Source organism: Peromyscus eremicus, chromosome 1 (assembly GCF_949786415.1).
Source record: "Peromyscus eremicus chromosome 1, PerEre_H2_v1, whole genome shotgun sequence".
NCBI classification, from domain to species: domain Eukaryota; kingdom Metazoa; phylum Chordata; class Mammalia; order Rodentia; family Cricetidae; genus Peromyscus; species Peromyscus eremicus.
In genome coordinates, this window is record NC_081416.1 from 8672733 (window position 1) to 8691892 (window position 19160).

The window sequence follows — 19160 nt, forward strand, 5'->3', positions numbered from 1 at the left end:
GATGTACCACAACCCTTCACATATTTTAACACATAGACCACCAAATATGTCTTCAAAAGTTATACTCTTTTTCAAGTAGTAAATTATAAGCATGGCCAAGTCCAAGTGAGACAATTGAGACATTCTGGAACAAAACAGAATATTATTCTACAAAAATTTTAAAATAGCTGTATCTCATAATATCACCAACTCACTCCATCCATCTATCTGCCCTCCTTAAATTATAGTAAGACACAACAGAACTATTCTCTAGTGTTCAACAAATAGAGATTTAAAAAAATATATATATATATGCCTCTTCCCCAAAGGAGGCTGCTTATTCAGAGTTGGGAATATTAGGATTCCTAAAGTCTTCTGCTGATGCCAACTTTCTAAGCATTTTGACTTTCAACCATTTTGTAAGAATGCTCCTCTCAGGGCTGAAGAGATGGCTCAGCGGTTAAGAGCACTGATTGTTCTTCCAGAGGACCTGGGTTTGATTCCTAGCACCCACATGGCAGTTCATAACCGTCTGTACCTCCAGTTCCAGGGGACCCAACACCCATGGCAAAACACCAATGCACATAAGAAAACAAAAAACAAGCCCTTCCCCTATCCTACTAGACCACTACATGCTCTTGATTTGACTTGCTGTCATCCTGCTAGCAGGAAGAATAAATTTATTTAAAAAAAAGAAAAAAGAATGCTCCTCTGAGCTGTCATTTTCACATGGGGCTCCAATGAAAGTACTGCTAATGTCTGGGTGATCTTCACTACTACTGGCACCACATGCCATATTCTAATACCACCTAGAGAGGAAAGTTCCCAGCACTGTTGTATGGTGTGACTTCCTAACGTCTTATAGAAGAAGAGACTGTGAGCTACAATTAAAAATAATTTTCATCATGCTATAGAAAAAATTCATGGTCAGAAAACTCTCTCCAAAATCCTTTCTGGTGTTTCTAACTAGTAAAATCTTAACTTCCCTTTAGCCCCACTCTTACCCACTTCCTAAATACTCTATGTAGTTTTCTTTTCTATGGAATCTGTTTTCTGTGCCTGTCATTTGGCATCCAATACATACTAGCAAGTAATGTCTTTTATTCTGTTTCTATAGTTGCTGCTGACTTTTCCTATTTTTAACAGCAGAAGTCAGAATCCCAAGGAGTTATGCTTTCACAATCTACGGAGTTTTCTAAATGCTTCTATGGTGCAGCATCAAACCTTACATACAAAAGGGAAAAGCCATCAGCAGCTCTAAAGTGTTGACTGTTTTACAGCATGACTGTTGCTGAACTACAATGTCAGAAGGTTTTAGTTAGGGGCTGGAGAAATGGCTCAGTGGTTAAGAAAACTGATCTTGCAGAGGACCCAGGTTCAGTTCCCACATAGAACAGCCCGTAATTGCCTATAACTCCAGCTCCAGAGGATCTGACACCCCCTTCTGGCATTTGTAAGCACCACAATTTTTTTTTTTTAAAGAAGCTTTTAGTTATATCAAAACAATGATCTCCAACCGTCTAAACTAATAAGGATGTCTTTTAAGGGTTAATTATATAAAATAAACAAGAACAGCACACAAGAGTAAGCAAGTCATTTGTTTGTTTTTGAGACAGGTCCAATGTAGTAGTCCTGTCTAGCCAGGATATAGACCAGAGTATTCTCAAAGTGGCCACAATTCTCCTGTTTTTGAACCTCAACTTTCCATGTGCTGGTTTTATAGACATGAGCCACCACACACACAATTATGAATCTCTTAATTGAATGGCTCCATGAACTCAATAAAATATTATTAAATATAGATGACATACAGTGTATTATATTTAGTGGTGTGCAAAGTGTACTTGGTACGCACGAGATGTTCAGGCTATGGACATGGGCTATCTTGGCCCTACTGCAAGTTCTACCACCTAAAAATATTTAGGAGTAAGAAAAATACAGGGCTGGAGAGAAGGCTCAGCATTTAAGAGAGTATACTCTTCTTGCAGAAGACCCCAGTTCAATTCCCAGTAGCCACATCAGGGAACTACCTGCATTACGACTGCCTTTAACTCCAGTTCTGGGGAGACCTGATGCCTTTGGCCTCCTCAGACACCTGTATTCATATAAATACACACACACACACACACACACACACACACACACACACACACACACACACATTAAAATAAATGATACAGGGGCTGGAGAGGTGGCTCAGCGGTTAAGAGCACTGGTTGTTCTTCCAGAGGTCCTGAGTTCAATTCCCAGCAACCACATGGTGGCTCACAACCATCTGTAATGAGATCTGGTGCCCTCTTCTGGCCTGCAAGCATGCATGTAGGCAGAACACTGTATACATAATAAATAAATCTTTAAAAAAAATGATACATAAAAATAGAGACAACTAACAAACCCCTAATTTTATATTCCTTACCATAAATCAGTCCAGCAGAAACCTGTAAAGTAACTCACCCTCCCTTCCCAGGAAGTCATATATTTTAGGCACAGTGGCTATGGCATGTGAAACAACTTACTTCATGGCTAAATAAACTCTTCATGTTGGCTTAAACTAAAATGCTGTGGGATGTTCTGTATGTTAAATGTGTTGCTCTGATTGACTAATAAATAAAACACTGATTGGCCAGTAGCCAGGCAGGAAGTATAGGAGGGACAAGGAGAGGAGAATTCTGGGAAGTGGAAGGCTGAGGCAGAAAGATGCTGCCAGCCACTGCCACGAGAAGATGTTAAGATACCAGTAAGCCACGAGCCACATGGCAACTTATAGATTAATAGAATGGGTTGATTTAAGATATAAGAACAGTTAGCAAGAAGCCTGCCATGGCCATACAGTTTATAAGCAATATAAGTCTCTGTGTGTTTACTTGGTTGGGTTTGAGCAGCTGTGGGCCTGCCGGGTGAAAGAGATTTGTCCTGACCATGGGCCAACAGGACTGGGGAAAACTCTAGCTACACTAAAAGAGCAAAAGAGCAAAAGGAACAAACAAACAGAAAGTACAGAAAAAAAACAAATAGAGAATACTTCAAAATCTACTTCATGAATACTTCCTGATTCTAGTGAAAATTCAATCCTGTTTACCCATCTATTCACTCATTTAAAAGAAAATATTTTCCAATGAAGACAAGAAATATAATCTTGGTTCAAACCTTCTGTGCAGTTACCACAAGGACATGTGTAAACCTATGAACATCACAACATGGTGTTTAGGGACAGTTTTGAGTCTCTAAAACAACTCTTGATTGTAATCTTGTATGAAAGTCTTACTAAACTTCAGATAAATGTAATACTTTATCATGATTCTGGCAGTTTTTAAGGGCTGATAAAAATGGCTACCTAATTAGTTATATAACAAATATAGAACAATCAAGGGTATTCTTACAGTAACAATTAGTTATATAATGAATATAGAACAATCAAGGGTATTCTTAGTGTAACAATTTCAAAGCCTCTTTTCAGTTCTTACTGTCAAAGTTCCTTCTCATCTGGCTATGACAGGTTTGTTCCAGGTAACCTCTACTGACCTATAACAGTTTTTTACTAACACCAGCTTTATCCACACCTGCTACTACAGTTTCAGCAAGACAGGAAAGCAAAACAAAAAACCTAGAAGATAGCTAGGATACATTAGAAAGAAAAAAACAAAAACACTAAAAAACAAAAACCCTCTTGGAATCAGTGAGTTTACTCAAGTAGGAATCACTGCTTTTGACACTGAGACAAAAAAAAAAAAAAAAAAAGCACAAGGGAACGCTTCATTACTATTTGCTGGAGCCATCAATAACCAGACCTACTAATAAAAATACCTCAAAAAACAAATTTGTTTACCACCTAGTTTATTAATTTCACCACGGCTAGACTGTTTTTAATATCAATCCAACAACTTCTTGTGGTTTCTTCTTTCCCATGCATTCCAACAAGTGCTGAATTAGTTCTTCATTGTGTGTTCAGACCTCCTGCTGGGAAACATAATTAAAATTAAGCAGGCAACAATTCCACTTGGTACTAAGGGCTTTTCAAATCCTCCAAATGAGGTAAGGCCTGGTTTCTCCAGAAACTGCCTGAGTTCTGCAAGGAAAACGTAGATGCTGCTCAACTTAATGCTGGCCATTCAGTAGATGGCACTCTTCTCTTTGGGGTCAAATTAAACAAGCTCCAGGAGGCATGTGCTGTGACATTCAGGTGTGACAGATACAAAGCAGAGATTCCTTCTTCAAAGCACTTAACTGATAGTTAAATTCCTCCTGTAATGTGCTCATCAAAGCAGATGGCTCAAGCCAGAAACTTTAAAATAGCCCAAGGGTGCTTTCCTAGCATGTGCAAAGCCCTATAAAAAGCCCAGGGAAATTGAGATTATCATATACATCAAATGCAACATATAATCACTAACTCAAGTGACTACTAAGTAATCAGTTTTTCAGAGCCTTTACTATGGCAAGCAAGTACTATTTTCCTATTCAGGCATAAAATGTCCCATTCCTATTCCATTTAGTGGTAGTGGTGATAGTAATTACATGGCTGGTGACTAGGTCCTTGTCTATGATGCATTATTCATTAGGGTGACTAATGACTGCAGAGTATTTAGGGAACTATGATTGTATCATTATCAACATTTACTAAGACAAAGAATACACTAGTTTCAACACTAATTGAAAATAAGCTTTGGGGGCTGGAGCAATGGCACAGTGGTTAAGAGCGCTGGCTGCTCTTCCAAAGGACCCGGGTTCAATTCCTAGTGCCCAAATGGCAACTCATAACTGTCTCTAACTCCAGTTCCAAGGGAACCAATACCTTCACAAAGATACATATATGCAGGCAAAACATTAATGCACATAAAAATAAACTGTTTTTTAAAAAACAAAATAAGCCTTGATACCCACTTAAATAGATTAAACATTTTGATACAAAACCACTGCAGATCTGGTTTTGTGAAAATAAAATACGTTTAAAGCAATGTAAATTTCTCATTCACTGGTGATATTTTACTTTAATAAAGAATGGCTCCTGGGGCCAGGAAGATGGCTCAGTAAGCAAAGGTGTTACACAAGCCTGAGAGCCTGAGTTCAATCCCAGTACCCACAGGAAAAGCCCCGTGGGGGGGGGGAGGGGTGTGTGTGCATATTTGTAATCCCTGTCCTGAAGATGGAAACAGAAAGATCCTTGGGGCTCACAGACTGGCCAGCCAGCCTAGCCTATTTGGCAAAGCCCATTTAATTCCTAGTGTGAGACCTTGCCTACAAACAAACAAACAAACAAACAAGGTAGACAATTCGTGAGGAATGACACCCAAAGCTGACCTCTGGCTTCCATATGCATAATCACATATGCGCATATGAACATGTGTAAATACATGCAGGTGTGTGTACACACACAAAAAAAAAATTGTTCCCAACTATTAGGTGATGAGTGAGGTCTTCACACTTCTGTTTTCAGAGATCTATCTGTGAGATTTAAAAAGCAAGTCAATTGTGGAAATGGAAGAAACTCCTCCTAATGTAATCTCCAGCTGGAAGCTAATCTTCAGCAATTACATAGGAATCAACCTAGAAAAAAAAAGTTACCTTTCCCTAGGAGGGAGAATACTGCCCTGACGACAAAAGTTGTAAGCAAAAGGCAAGGCAGCACACTATTCTAATGCTTAAGAAAAGAGAAGAGTAGCCAGGCAGTGGTGGCACACGCCTTTAACCCCAGCACAGCAGAGGCCTGGTCTACAGAGTGACATCCAGGACAGGCACCAAAACTACACAGGAAAACCCTGTCTCAAAACAAACAAACAAACAAACAAACAAACAAAAAACCAGAGAGAGAGAGAGAGAGAGAGAGAGAGAGAGAACTGTACTCTCTTCCAATCTTTTCCCTTTCCAGCATCAATCTGTCCCAGACCCATGAGCAGCAAGGAAGTCCCACTCATCAAGCTCTGATGCCCAATCCTTAAGGTCCCACTATTGCCTTTTCCCAACCACTTCCTTGGCTATTTCACTGGCCCTATAGAATCTTTTTCCCAGGAATAATTAGAAAGTGAAAATAGAAGAGTCATGAAGCTAACAGTTATTGATCTCATTTCTAAAGGATTAAAAGTAGTGTTTTTCAAAGTTCCATGGGATGGGTAACCCTAAATATATTTCTTTAGACATACCAAGTAAGCCTAACTATCTCCTCCATCAAGAGACGGAGTAAATTCATCTTTCAGCTGCTATTCAGTTATCCCATGAGAACCAAGTTGAGAATACTGTATGGAAAAGAAAGAAACACTATCCTTGCACAGAATGAGTACAGCCACTGTGGAAGAACTCTACACTAACACTGATGAGGAGGATAATGATGACAAATTAAGGCATATACCTAAGATCGAGGAAACTTCTCCAACCTGAATGATTGCTATATTGTTGGGAATTTCAGCTTAATAGCAGGTAATTAGCCAACAGCCTTGAGAGTTGAGTGGAATAAGCTTATTCACAGTCTGTGCAGCCCTCTCCATTTTCATACAAGGGCAGTATTTCTTGGTTGGAGATGGGGAATAAAATATCACAAAATAAATTTAAAGGGGATGGCTAAAACAATAAAATAACGAGCTCATGCATATTATTCAGAGTTAAGTTCTGAATAAGTTCTGTTTGTAATTCAATGTTTGCTTTGATATCTATTTGCCTTTAATGCATAATGTAAGCATTAAAATTATTTTACAGGAGCTAATCTTACCTCACCAACTCCACAGCTTCCAAATGCAAGCGACTTCCTATATGCCTTGCTGCTCTACCATCTGATTTGCTCTCTCTGTCCAGCTACAGTCCATTGCCCCTCAAAAAATAAACTTTATAACCTGATATCCAAGCTATAGTCTCATTTGAGGAAGTAACATTCCTAAATGTTGGCCAATGTGCTTCCTACATACCAGTACCTTCACTACCAGTTTCGGGGAATCTGAAACCCAGATTTCAAAGTTCATCTTATATCAGTAAGTCTTCACACTTCCAGCTATGCTTTAACTAAAGCTGACTTTGAAAAAGGTGTAAACGTATAAGGTAATGATGTGGGTCCTTTTGATTCTTTTTTTTTTTTTTTTTTTTTTTTGGTTTTGCGAGACAGGGTTTCTCTGTGTAGCTTTGCGCCTTTCCTGGAACTCACTTGGTAGCCCAGGCTGGCCTTGAACTCACAGAGATCCGCCTGGCTCTGCCTCCCGAGTGCTGGGATTAAAGGCGTGCGCCACCACCGCCCGGCAGATGTGGGTCCTTTTGAAAGGTTCCATTTAGACCCAGCCTCTGTATAAAGCTCTGTGCTGAGCCTATTCACGTTTATTTTAGTGCAGTTAAGATTAATCTATGCTACCCTTTCAAGATGCAAACTTTCAAACACTGTCTTTTTAAAATCAAAGACTAGGGCTAGAGATGTGACTCAACTGATGGGGTGCTTGCCAATAGGCACAAGCCCTTGGGTATGAACTCCAGCACCATAGAAGTGTGTGTGGTGGCATGTACTTCTAATCCCAGCACTCCAGAGGTAGAGGCAGGAGGATTAGGCATTCAAGAATGTCATCCTCAGCTACATAGTGGTTTTGAGGCCAGGCAGAGCTGCATGAGACTGTGTCTCAAAAAGATTAGGTTTTGTCCATTTTATACTTTTTGTTGATCATGATCATTTGGGACCTTCAGACAATTCTGAAAGCCAGAATCATTCTTCAAGGCTTCTGGCATGCTCTTCACTAAGTGTAGTAAGTAATGTCCTAGAAGGATGAAAGGGGTTCTCTCTGAGTCTCATTGTCTATGCATACACCAAAGCTTTGGGGAAGTTAAATAGTATTTTTATAACATTCATATCTGCTTTAAGCTGCAAAATTAATTAAATCTTGAACTTTGAGACTTGTCTAGCTACAAAGACCAAAATTATTATTAAGACACATGAAGTAAAACAAAATAAACTGCAAATCTCTTTTTCTTGCTTAATACTTTTTAATTGCGGTACTCAGTAAACATTTACTGAATGAAAACCAGGCAAATTCATTAATTTTACCTGAAAATAACAGAATTCCAAGTAGACACACACAAACACAAAGACCCCCTATAATTTTTTTTCTTTTTTTTTTCTTTTTGGTTTTTTGAGACAGGGTTTCTCTGTGTAGCTTTGCGCCTTTTCCTGGAACTCACTTGGTAGCCCAGGCTGGCCTCGAACTCACAGAGATCCGCCTGCCTCTGCCTCCCAAGTGCTGGGATTAAAGGCATGCGCCACCACCGCCCAGCAACCCCCTATAATTTACTGTCTCCAAACGAAATAATTACAGCATATCTTACTTATTTTAGAGGGATACATTCCAAGACCCCAGTAAAAGTCTGAAATTACTGGTATATGTATTCTATGTTATTTTTAGATAATGTTTTATTTATAAATTAGACATACCAGGAATAACAATAATTATAAAACATAGCATACTGTTATAAAGTTATTTAAAACTTATAATTGTTCATTTCTGAAATTTTCCACTTAATATTTTTAAACTATATTTGACCAGAAACCACTGAAATCCTGGAAAGCAAAACTGCAAATAACCGAGAACTATTCTATATGCATCTAGCAGATAACAACAAACCTTCTCCTTCCAAATCATAGTGTGAGTATTCTCACATGTGTACTTCAGAGATTTAGTACAGGCAACCACTACAGTAAATCTGAAACTGTCTTGGCTTTCAGCCAGGGAATTAAACCAATGACTAAACCCAAAGATCTCCTAACAATTGCAACTATAAATACTTGGCATGGACCCTAAGTTCAGACCAGAGCACACTAATGTAAGAGACAAGAAGAAAGTACTAAAGCATTCATTTTGAATCTCAGTTATGTGACTCAGTCTGTAATTGTTCAGCAACTGTCAAATTGGACTTGAATAATTTCACTTAAGCTTACAGTTAAAAGGAAAGAAAGCACTATTGATTAGACATGTTAAGTTTTCCTACTCAAATTTTACATGGCTAATTTTTCCAAAGGAGTGTAAAACAGCACTACCAATTATGGCAAAACCAGACTAGCAACTTGTGCACATCTTTTGGACAGTCTACACTTCCTTTACTTAATGTATTTATTTTAGCATTTCCCTTTAACATCAAGTTATCAGCAAGGGGCATATCAGCTCTCTTTAATAATTCTAAACATAGCTTGAGTAGCTCCTTATTAATAATTACTCTGTTTGATATACCAACCACAATGGTGAAGTAAGTTATAAAAACTACTGCACAACATTGAGTAAAACTCACATTCATTCCAGAAAAGTATTATTGATAAAAAAGTAATAGTAAAGTGTACAACATAATTTCTCACTCATCTTTAATCACTGATTAAATTTTACATTCTGAAAATACCCTCCTATCACGCAAAATAAATATTTTCAGGGGTCATGTGATCTTCTATGTCATATGCCAAAACTTTATCAAACATTTCCTGATATGACACATGCAAAAAGCTGCACTGTATGTAAGTCTCATAACCAAGTATCTAAAGAACTCCTTAAATTATGTTTAACATCCTAAATAGATAATTGCTGGGGTTTTTTCCCTTTAAAGCAACTATTACCAACACGCCAACACTTCTGGCCAATTTCAAATTAGCAAAGACTGAATTCTATCTTTAAAAAGGTAGAAGAATTGTAAAAAAAAAAAAAAAAGTGCCCCCACCACACACATTACTCCTCAGTAAAGTTAATCTGATCAATTTAAGGAAAAAATGAGTTACTGTGCAAGTAAGTACAACACAAAGGTGATTTAGCTATTAAAATCTTTCCAGAAGTGCTCGAAAAGAAACAATGCTATCAGTGAGTCAGTCCTATACCTTAAAAACACAGGTCAAGTAACTTCATTTTAAAAAAGACACATTACACTGTACTCGTACTCACTAGAATTCTCCTAAGACCCAAATCAGTACATTTTCAGCACGCTGTAGATGGGAGTCTATTCTAAGAAGAGGCAACCATTTCACATTGCCCACTCTAAAATTCTCATAATTCATCATAAAGAACTCACACATGTTTATGTAGCTCATCCCAAGCCCCAGTCTTATCGATTCCTTCCCGAGCCTTGCTCCTAATCCTCACTCAAAGCCTCTTGGCTGAGTTAAATCCCACACCACTCTAGCAAAGTCAATCTACGAGCACATGTGCCAAGGATATTTAGTGGTTTTCCTTACACTCCCAGTTTAAACCGGCACCTACTTGCAATTAAATCTCTGCAACAAAAAAGTTCACCTGAGGCCATTCTTAACCATTTTAATAGAGGCCTGGTTTGGACTACCTGCCGTGGCCCTGCCTCAACTATTACATACCTCCAAAGAGGTTGGAAGTGCCCCAAACAGCAGGAAACCAAACCTGCTGCCAACTCGGCTGTCACCCCACAATGAAGAATACAAAACATGTATGCTTGAAAGGGTACAGCGTGAGTGTGTGCGAGCGTGTGCGTGTGTGTGTGTGTGTGTGTGTGTGCGTGCGCGCGCGCGCGCGTGCCTACTATGTGTGCTGGAGAGGGTTACCCTGATTAAAGTGGTTGAACAATTTCAACTTGTGACTGAAGTTTATTAAACCAGGAGGATTAAAAACCAAACAAACCAACACCGTCTGCTTCACCTTTTCCGAGCGCGGGAACCTCCCACCGTCCTCGCGCGTACCTTCGGGGTCAGCGAGGCTTCGGGCAGAACAGGATTTTACAACCCCATGCCGTCACGGGGGTAGCCGGGGGACACCCGGGAGAATCGCGGCCCACTCTGCGGACCCCGAGACCCGGCCTCGCACCGCTGCACCCCGACCCCTCGTCCCCGGGTCCGCGCCCCTCGGCCCGCGCGGGGCTCGCCTTCCCGCCCCAGGCACGGTTCACCTGAGGCCGCGCGGCCAGCCAGTAAGAAGTCCCCTCCGGACCGCAGCTCCCGCAGGATTACCTGGCAGCGCAGCCGGCTTTGTGCCCCCTCCTCCGCCACCTCCGGGCTGCAGCGGCCGCCGGGTCAGCCGCAGCCTCCTCCCAAGCGTCGCTCAGCTCCGGAGGAGAGGGCCGGGAAGGGAGGGGGCGTGAAGAGGGACCTAGACGCCGAGCCCCCGGCAGCAGGAAGCGGCGACACCTGGTCGCCGACGCGTCTGGTTCTCGCTGTTTCAAAACAGAACATTTAAACCCTTTCCTCTCCCTCCCGCCCCTCACCCGGGCGACCGTTACCGGCAGGCGCCTCACACTCTGGCGGGACTAGCCGAACTACCCCCGAACGTCCTCGGCCCCGCCCCCCTGGACCCCGCCTCCACAGGACCTATGACTCCGCCCCCTACAGGCCGGGCCCTCATCGCCCCTTAGCGCCCCGAAGGCCCCGCCCCAAGGGTCCGAGCGACTTGGCCCCGCCTGCCATAGGCCACGCCCCAGCGCCCTTGATCCGCCCCCTACAGTTTTGACCCTCGGAGCACGCCACTTCAAGGCCCCGCCCCACAGGGCCCGGGAACCCTGGTCCCGCCTCTTGTTAGGCCGCGCCCCAGCGCCCTTCGCTCCGCCCCGTACAGGCTCGGCCCTCGTAGCTCACGAGCGTGCCCCTGGCTCCGCCCTTCTGTCCCTCCCCACCCCCCCGTCGCCCCCCCCCCCCCGCGTCCAGGCGCCGCTTCCAGTAGGCCACGCCCACAACAAGCTCTTGCGCTCCCAGGCCACGCCCCCGGTGCCCCTTGCGATCTCTGGCCCCGCCCCTCGAGGCCCCCTTAGGGCTACAAGCTCAGTATCTGTGCGGTGGGGGGCCTACGTGCTCCGCAGGCCGAGGGCCTGTTGCGGGGCGGCTGCCTGGCGCCTCTGCAAGGTCTTCCTCCCTCGGTGCTGCTCCGATCCGCTGCCGGAGAGGGAAACGACCCCGACAGAAACCCGATTGAAAGCGAGAGGGTTCCGCCTAGGAAACATCTGCCTCCCCCGGTCGGAACATGCTTCCCCCACCCAATGAGGCTGAACCTCAGCTTTCAGATTGAGCCTGTGCGGCCCACAGAGGCTGCTGGGCTTTGCCGGGCGGCCCTACGGTTGGACCTCGGCACGTCCCCCACAGAAGGGGCCTCGATTTTTTTCTCAGCACATTTGCGTTTGGGGGAGCCTCCTGCCTCCACTCACTTCCACTGAGGGGCAGGGCAAGGGCCCTTAATTCATTTGGACCAGCCCAAAGTCTGCACTCCTACTTTGGCCCCTTGCCTCTTAAACCTTCTGAGAGCTGACCTCTTGGGAGATGAAAAGTCTAGGCTCCGCCAGCAGCCTTCAAAATTAGTCTGAGGCCAGGCAAACTTTGCAACACTCATTTGCAGAGCTGGGGATCCCTCCACAGGTGACACTGGGCTGCCACCCCCGCCTCCCAGACATGTTTCTCACTCCAACCTAGTCTCGAAATAGACCTTCAGGCACACGCTCTCCTCCGCCACCCACGACTTGCACACCCCTCCAGCACACATGCCCTCCACTGCACGAATTCACCCTCAAGCACACTCCTCCCAGCGCCATTCTAGTGATTCCTGGTCCCTAGGGTTAACCCCACCCTAACACACACAGCAAACTTCATTCTCCACCCTTATCTCCCGTCCTTTTCAAGGCACTGGCGACAGGCCACTTCATTTCCTTCCTCATCTGCAGGCTCTCTTCCCCCTCAAATACTTCACGCCAGCCCCCTCATCTTCATCCCCTCTTTCTCTAAAAATGTGCTAATTAAAATGTAGTTTCCTCTGCCCACATATGAAGTGTGGCAAACGAATCGCATTCTTGGCACACACTGCAATTCATTTATCCTCCTTTTCTCTCTCCACTGGACTAAAGCTATAGAAATTTTAGTCTGTCACTATCTCTCATTTTCTTAAAAAAAAAAAAATCCTGACCATGCCTTATTATTTTTAAATACTCCTCAACAATCATAGGGTAGTCTTGCTAAGGCTTAAGAAGAAAATGATATTTAGGAAACGCTCAGCCCGTCATTTTATTTGCCATTTAAAAATATCTGCAGTGTTTGAGAGAGAGATTGGGAGTGGCTGTGTTTTCTTTTAAAAGGAAAAAAAATGCTTTGCATGCATTAAGGTTAGCCTTTTTATGCATAGCCAAAAAAAATTACTGTAGGAGCACATATCATATAATAGTGTTCACTACACAGGACGTGTGCCAGACAGAACCGTAGACCCCAACCCACCTCCAAAGGACGACAGATTCCCGTAACGTTTTAAGCATGGCTGATGAAGAGTGCATTCCACGACCATTCCCTTTCCCACGGTTCCTGAACAAAACGGGTAAGAGATGTGCTTACCTGCAGACGATCCAAAGCTTCTTTGCGTGCAGGGGAGCCGACGTGCGTCTGTCTTCCCTGGCTAGGTGTGGATTCTGCAGTGCTGCACGGGAACCCACTGCAGCCGCGGAGCAGCGGCGGCGGCGGCGGCGGCGGCGGCGGCGGCGGCTGCTTCTCCCAATGCTGAGTAGTAAAGTGTGTGACTTAGAGACTCCACGGTTGCTGTGAGGCGCTTGCTTAGAAGAGAGGAGGCGGAATCTTTCTTAAAGGAATGGGTTTGGTTTTTCCTCTCCACTGTTGCTTCATCAGATGCAAAAAAAAAAAAAAAAAAAAAGGGTGGAATCAGGGAGTTTCTTTCTTAGACTGAGCAAAGCAGTACAGCTGTGGGAGGTCAAGGTTAAAATTAACCGCGAGAAGGGAGTGACAAGAGTGAGTCAATGAGAAATGCTAGAAGCACTAATTTTAAAGAGCCCTCTCTACTTCCAATATTGGGGTTAATTGCCAAAATAAAGCTGTGTGCCTTGAAACGGATCAGCAACTTGTGCTAATATTTAATTTCCAACCACTGTACTAAATAACCATAGAGAGGCTATTTAGTATTTACTACAAGTATGGAAGGAATAATGTAAACTTCATGTGTGTGCTGACACCTATAAATATACCTGAAACTTCTAACACACACACACACACACACACACACACACACATACTTTTGGGGATTTTTTTTTTTTTTTTTTTTTTTTTTTTTTTTTTTGAGACAGGGCCTTATCATGTAGCCTTGGCTGCCTTGGAACTTGCTATGTAGACCATGCTGGCCTCAAGCTCACAGAAATCTGCCTGTTTCTGCCGCCCAACTGCTGTGATCACAGGTGTGTACCACTACAACCAGTTCTAATATATTTTTTGATACTGGCATTCAGTACCAGAAAATATATTATTGACAGATTTCAATGTATACTTCCATGCTATAAAATCACAGTATTATATACAGAATAAAACATATCTAAAATAATTTTAGAAAATGATAGCAGGGTTACTATGTTATTGAGTGAAAATCCACAAGTTAGCAGAATTAAGAAACTTAAGTGGTTTTGCTTATTTTAAGTGCTTGTAAATCTACTATTTAGATTATTAAAATGTACCCTGCCTGTCAGAAATCTTTATTATAGCCTCAAATTTTGTTTTTAATATTCCTTCATCTAAGCACTGAGCATTTATTACCCTATTCATCATACTGAGTATGAAAGTGTGTTCTACAAATAAGAACAGATAAAAATATGGAAAATATTCTGCCACTGATTTTTCTTTCAACAGCTTTTGATAATAACCTGTATGGTATTGAACAAGTAACTATCATTTGGTCATTAGGTCTCCATTTTTTAAAATGTGAAAATTGGGTTGAAATTTCTACTAAAAGAATGCTAAGCAGGATGGCGGTGGCACACACCTTTAATCCCAGCACTCGGGAGGCAGAGGCAGGCGGATCTCTGTGAGTTCAAGGCCAGTCTGGGTTATAGAGAGAGTTCCAGAACAGCCAGGGTGATTACACAGAGAAACCTTGTCTTGAAAAACCAAAAAGGAAAAAAAAATGCTAAAAGAGTCATTCCCAATTCCAAATAACAGTGACTTCATGATATTCCAATATTTCTGTTGTTTAACAGAAATGCAAGTGAGTCCCACTTTAAATTACTTTTCCTTAAAGTGTAGATTGAAATAAAGCTTGAGAGCTGGGAATGTGAGAGCTGGTGGTACTCTGGAAGAGCAGCTAGTGCTGTTAACCACTAAGCCACCTCTCCAGCCCCCAACTCTTGTCTACCTTATAGGACCTTTCACCAGTCATCCGGTTGTGTCTGCAGTCTCAAACATGCCTGACACAAGGAAAAATGGTTTCATTTGTGTTTTGAGCCATGGAAAGAAAAACATTATATAAATGTATTTCTGGTCTTTGGGAAAGCTTTGGGGATACTGTAGGCCTTGGGCAAAATCCTGACCCAGTATTCCCGATGAAGAACCTGGCGCCAATCTACCACCAGTCCCCTGAGTTTCAAGGAAGCGTTAGTGTTGTAATATACTTTATGTTAGATGACACAGCAACTTTGGTGCTCTGTGTCCCTAGCAAGAGAGTTTTCATCACATTGAAACCAAAAAAAAAAAAAAAAAAAAAAGAAAAAAAAAAAAAAGAAAAGAAAAGAAAAGGGTCTCACCAGGAGAGAATTGAAGGAAATTAGCTTTCCAGTTTCTTTCATCATCTATTTTTGTTTATACTTCTTTTCTGCCTGGAAGTCTTTTCATCTATGCGGTGGTAGTGAACAATGAGTAAAACAGTGGTTATCTGTGTGATTCAAAGCACACACAACCCCCAAATTAAATACTTTCCTTTGTATCTTTCCAAAATGCTGAGCACAGTATCTTATAGAAGGGTACTTAATGGATACTTTTTAGAAAAATGAAAGCACAATTTAGTGAATGAATTGCCTCTCAAATGCCCTGGAACTGATCACAGAGTGTTTTTGTTTGTGTTTTAATTTGCATTGTCTGAAAGAACTGAGTCTATTCTCTGTCCCCCTTTCCTGACACAGTCATGATCTAAGGGACACACAGCCTTCTTTCTACAGGGTGCTCTAAGCATGCCTAATTTGTATTCTCCAATTAAATTGTAGCCATAAACCTCCACATGAGCTCTGGTTAGATCAAGCTGTGACAGAGACACTTTCTGCCAAGAAAACATAGGCCTAAGTTTCCAAATCTTGGTGTTCTGGTTTTGTGACACCAACTGGTTATATGACCTCAAACAAGTTTCTTGATCTCCTGGGCTTCAAGAGAGCCGAGTGGTGGAGGTGGCTTGGAATATTCACACTCGCTGCTTTATAGGCTTGTTGTGAAGTTTAAATGAAATATATAAATGTGAAAATGCTTTGAACTTTTTGAAGCACCATAAAAATATAAGGTATTATTACAGGAAGATGCATTTTAAATCAATTATCTAGTTCAAGAGACTTTCCCTAAACAACCTGTTCTGCTACTTGCCGCTTCAGAAAGAAAACAGCTCTCTCTCTCTAACTCTCTCTCTCTCTCTTTCTCTCTCTCTCTCTCTCTCTCTCTCTCTCTCTCTCTCTCTCTCTCTCTCAAACACACACACACACACACACACACACACACACACACACACACACACACCCCTGCTGTTTCCAATTTATAACCACTTCTCGGCTTTGAGTATTTTCCCATGTTGGGAACTACAATCTGCAGTTGAATATGAAGTGCTAAACATGTATAGAGAACTCTCTCCATAGCCCAGTCATCCAAATTTACTTTTTTAAAGTACTCAGACAGAAGAGTAGACTTAACAACGAAGCATAGCAACCTTCCCATGCTGTGCGATGTCGTGTGCACTCAGTGGTAGAAGAGCCATTTGTTTGTGACTTGACCATACTGCACACACTCTGATCACCTCTTTATGCCAAACCTGCCTGGAAGCAACTGAGGAACAAGGCAGGAAGGACTGACAAGGAGTTCATGCTAATGAGTTTTCTATTCCCCAAGGAGACATAATCAGGGCAAAATACTCAAGGATTCGTCAGCATATTTTATTAGCACTGTGTGACCTATATGGTTTGTTTTAAAGGAATTACCTTGGTTAATATCTGACAGACAACTGTTTAAGTCAGGCTTGATAAATCCCTGTAAGTTTAGTGAGCCGTCACCCTCAGGGTCCTCTTTCTTTCTTTCTTTTTAAGTATTTATTTTCTATTTGGTGGCTTAAAAATCATCATCACCAAGTAAGTAAGCAAACAACTGCTACAAATAAGAATCAGCTAATAAGAGGCTCACCCATAGAAAACAATACAAACTCATGTGAACATAAGAGTTATCAGGTCTAGCCCCTGTGCCTGGCTACAGCCCCTGTTTTTGGCAAAAATTTCCTCACAGGAAAATGCCAATAGAACAGGAGAAAGGTGGGAAGCCCTGGGTGTAGACTGCTCTAGCCACCCAACAGCTCAAGTCCTCTGGTCATCAAAGAGAGGGTAGTGCTAAGGGAACAAATGAGGATGATGTGATTCAGTTGAAGATCCCTGGTTTAGTGCTGTGAAATGTGTGTGTGTGTGTGTGTGTGTGTGTGTGTGTGTGGATGTGTGTGTGTGTGTGTGTGTGTGTGTGTGTTCTTTCTTGGAATAAACATTTTAAATAAATGGCATCATTGCTTAAAACAGCAATTCTCAACCTGTGGGTCCCAAACTTTCACAGGAGTCACATATTAGATATCCTGCATATTAGATATTTACATTATGATTCATAACAGTAGCAAAACTTCAGTTTTGAAGTAGCAATGTAAATAATTTTATGGTTGGGGGTCACTACAACATGAGGAACTGTATTAAAGGGTTGTAGCATTAGGAGGGTTGAGAACCACTGTTTCTAAAAAAAATCATCAGGCCTTCTCTCATCAGGCATTCTCATTAGCATGGCCTCGTCTTTAAATATTGCATAGCAATCTCTGGTACACTCACCACTATGATGCCCAGGGAAGATGGGGTCACTTGGAAACCCGAAGACTTCCTTAAGGTCACCCACCTTCTGAGGCTTATCCAAAATGTTTCTTTGTGGGAACAGACAATGTAGGCTCCAAGCAAATGCAGCGGACCTGCTTGTCCCTTGGAGGGAAGGCTGTGGTCTTGATAGACGAGAACACTGTGATATGCAAGGCCATTCCAGGGCATCTGGAACGCAAGCTGACTCTGGAGAAACTGTTGCCTCATATGCAGGGCATGTGGGCTTTGTGTTCACCAAGGAGGATCTCACCGAGATCAAGGGCATACTGTTAGCCAATGAGGTACCAGCTGCTTCTGGAGCTAAGGCTATTGCCTAGTGTGAAGTCACTACACCATCCCAGAACACTGGTCTGGAACCCAAAAAACATCTTCCAGGCTTCAGGCCTCACCACTAAACTCCTCAGAGGCTCATTTGAAGCTTTGATGGTGTGCTGATGCTTAAGATTGCAGACACAGTGGGAGTTAGCACAGCCACATCTTTGCAGGTGCTGACTGCCTCCCCCTACTTCTTTGGGTTGATCGTCCAGCAGGTGTTCGACAACAGAGTATTTGTCATCATAGAGGAAAGTGCACTCTCATTTCCTTCGTAGAGGGGTGCTGTGGTGCTTTGAATAGATATGGCCCCCACAGACTCATGTGTTTCAATGCTTAGCCCATAGGGAGTGGCACTATTAGGAGGTGTGGCCTTGTTGAAGTAGGTGTGGCCTTGTTGGAGGAAGTGTGTCATTGTGGAGGCGGGCTTTGATGTCTTACAAGTTCAAGTCTGACCAATGTGACAGTTTTTCTTTCTGCTGCCTGTGGATCAAGATGTGGAACTCTCAGCTTCTTCTCCAGCATCGTGTCTGCCTGCAAGCTGCCATGAAGATAATGGACTAAATCTCTGAAACTGTAAACCAGCCCCAGTTAAGTGTTTTCCTTTATAAGAATTACCGTGGTCGTAGTGTCTCTTTGCACCAATAGAAACCCTAATTAAGACAGGTGCCCACCCACAATGTTGTCCACCTTTTGTCTGCAGACCTTTGTTTAAATGCCACCATCTATAGTCTATTATCAATGAGTACAGGTGGGTCCTGGCTTTGTCTGTGGAGACTGAGACCACCTTTCCACCTGCTGAAAAGCTCAAAGATGTCCATCAGCATTTGTGGCTGCTCCACTGTAGCAACTGCCATCACTGATGCCTCTGCCTCTGCCGCCCCCGCTGCCACAGCTGCTGAGGCCCCAGCTAAGATTGACACCAAGGAAGAGCCAGAGACATCAGATGAGGATATAGGTAGAGTCTGGATTTGATGTCTACCTGAGTCCTCAAAACAACCCATTCTGCCTGCTTTATTTGGGAAGCACATAAAGATCTTACCTCTCTTTAAGAAAAAGAAAAAGGGAAATGGAAATGTCAT

The 19160-nt window shown here is 42.6% G+C and overlaps 1 protein-coding gene and 1 pseudogene across 3 annotated transcripts in view; one reads left to right on the forward strand and one right to left on the reverse strand.

The window, feature by feature from the left end:
- Add3 (adducin 3) overlaps positions 1-13390 on the reverse strand; it is a 110947-nt gene extending 97557 nt beyond the window's left edge. For 2 of the 3 annotated variants that reach the window (XM_059256616.1, XM_059256590.1), the window contains exon 1: positions 10886-11190. The gene's annotated coding sequence lies outside the window, so the exon portion shown is untranslated. Of the gene's footprint in view, positions 1-10885; positions 11191-13237 lie in introns of those variants that run through there. The other variant, XM_059256597.1, reaches the window with a different exon arrangement.
- A 4341-nt stretch (positions 13391-17731) lies between these two features.
- Positions 17732-18356, forward strand: LOC131902598 (large ribosomal subunit protein uL10-like; annotated as a pseudogene).
- Positions 18357-19160: the final 804 nt, after the last annotated feature.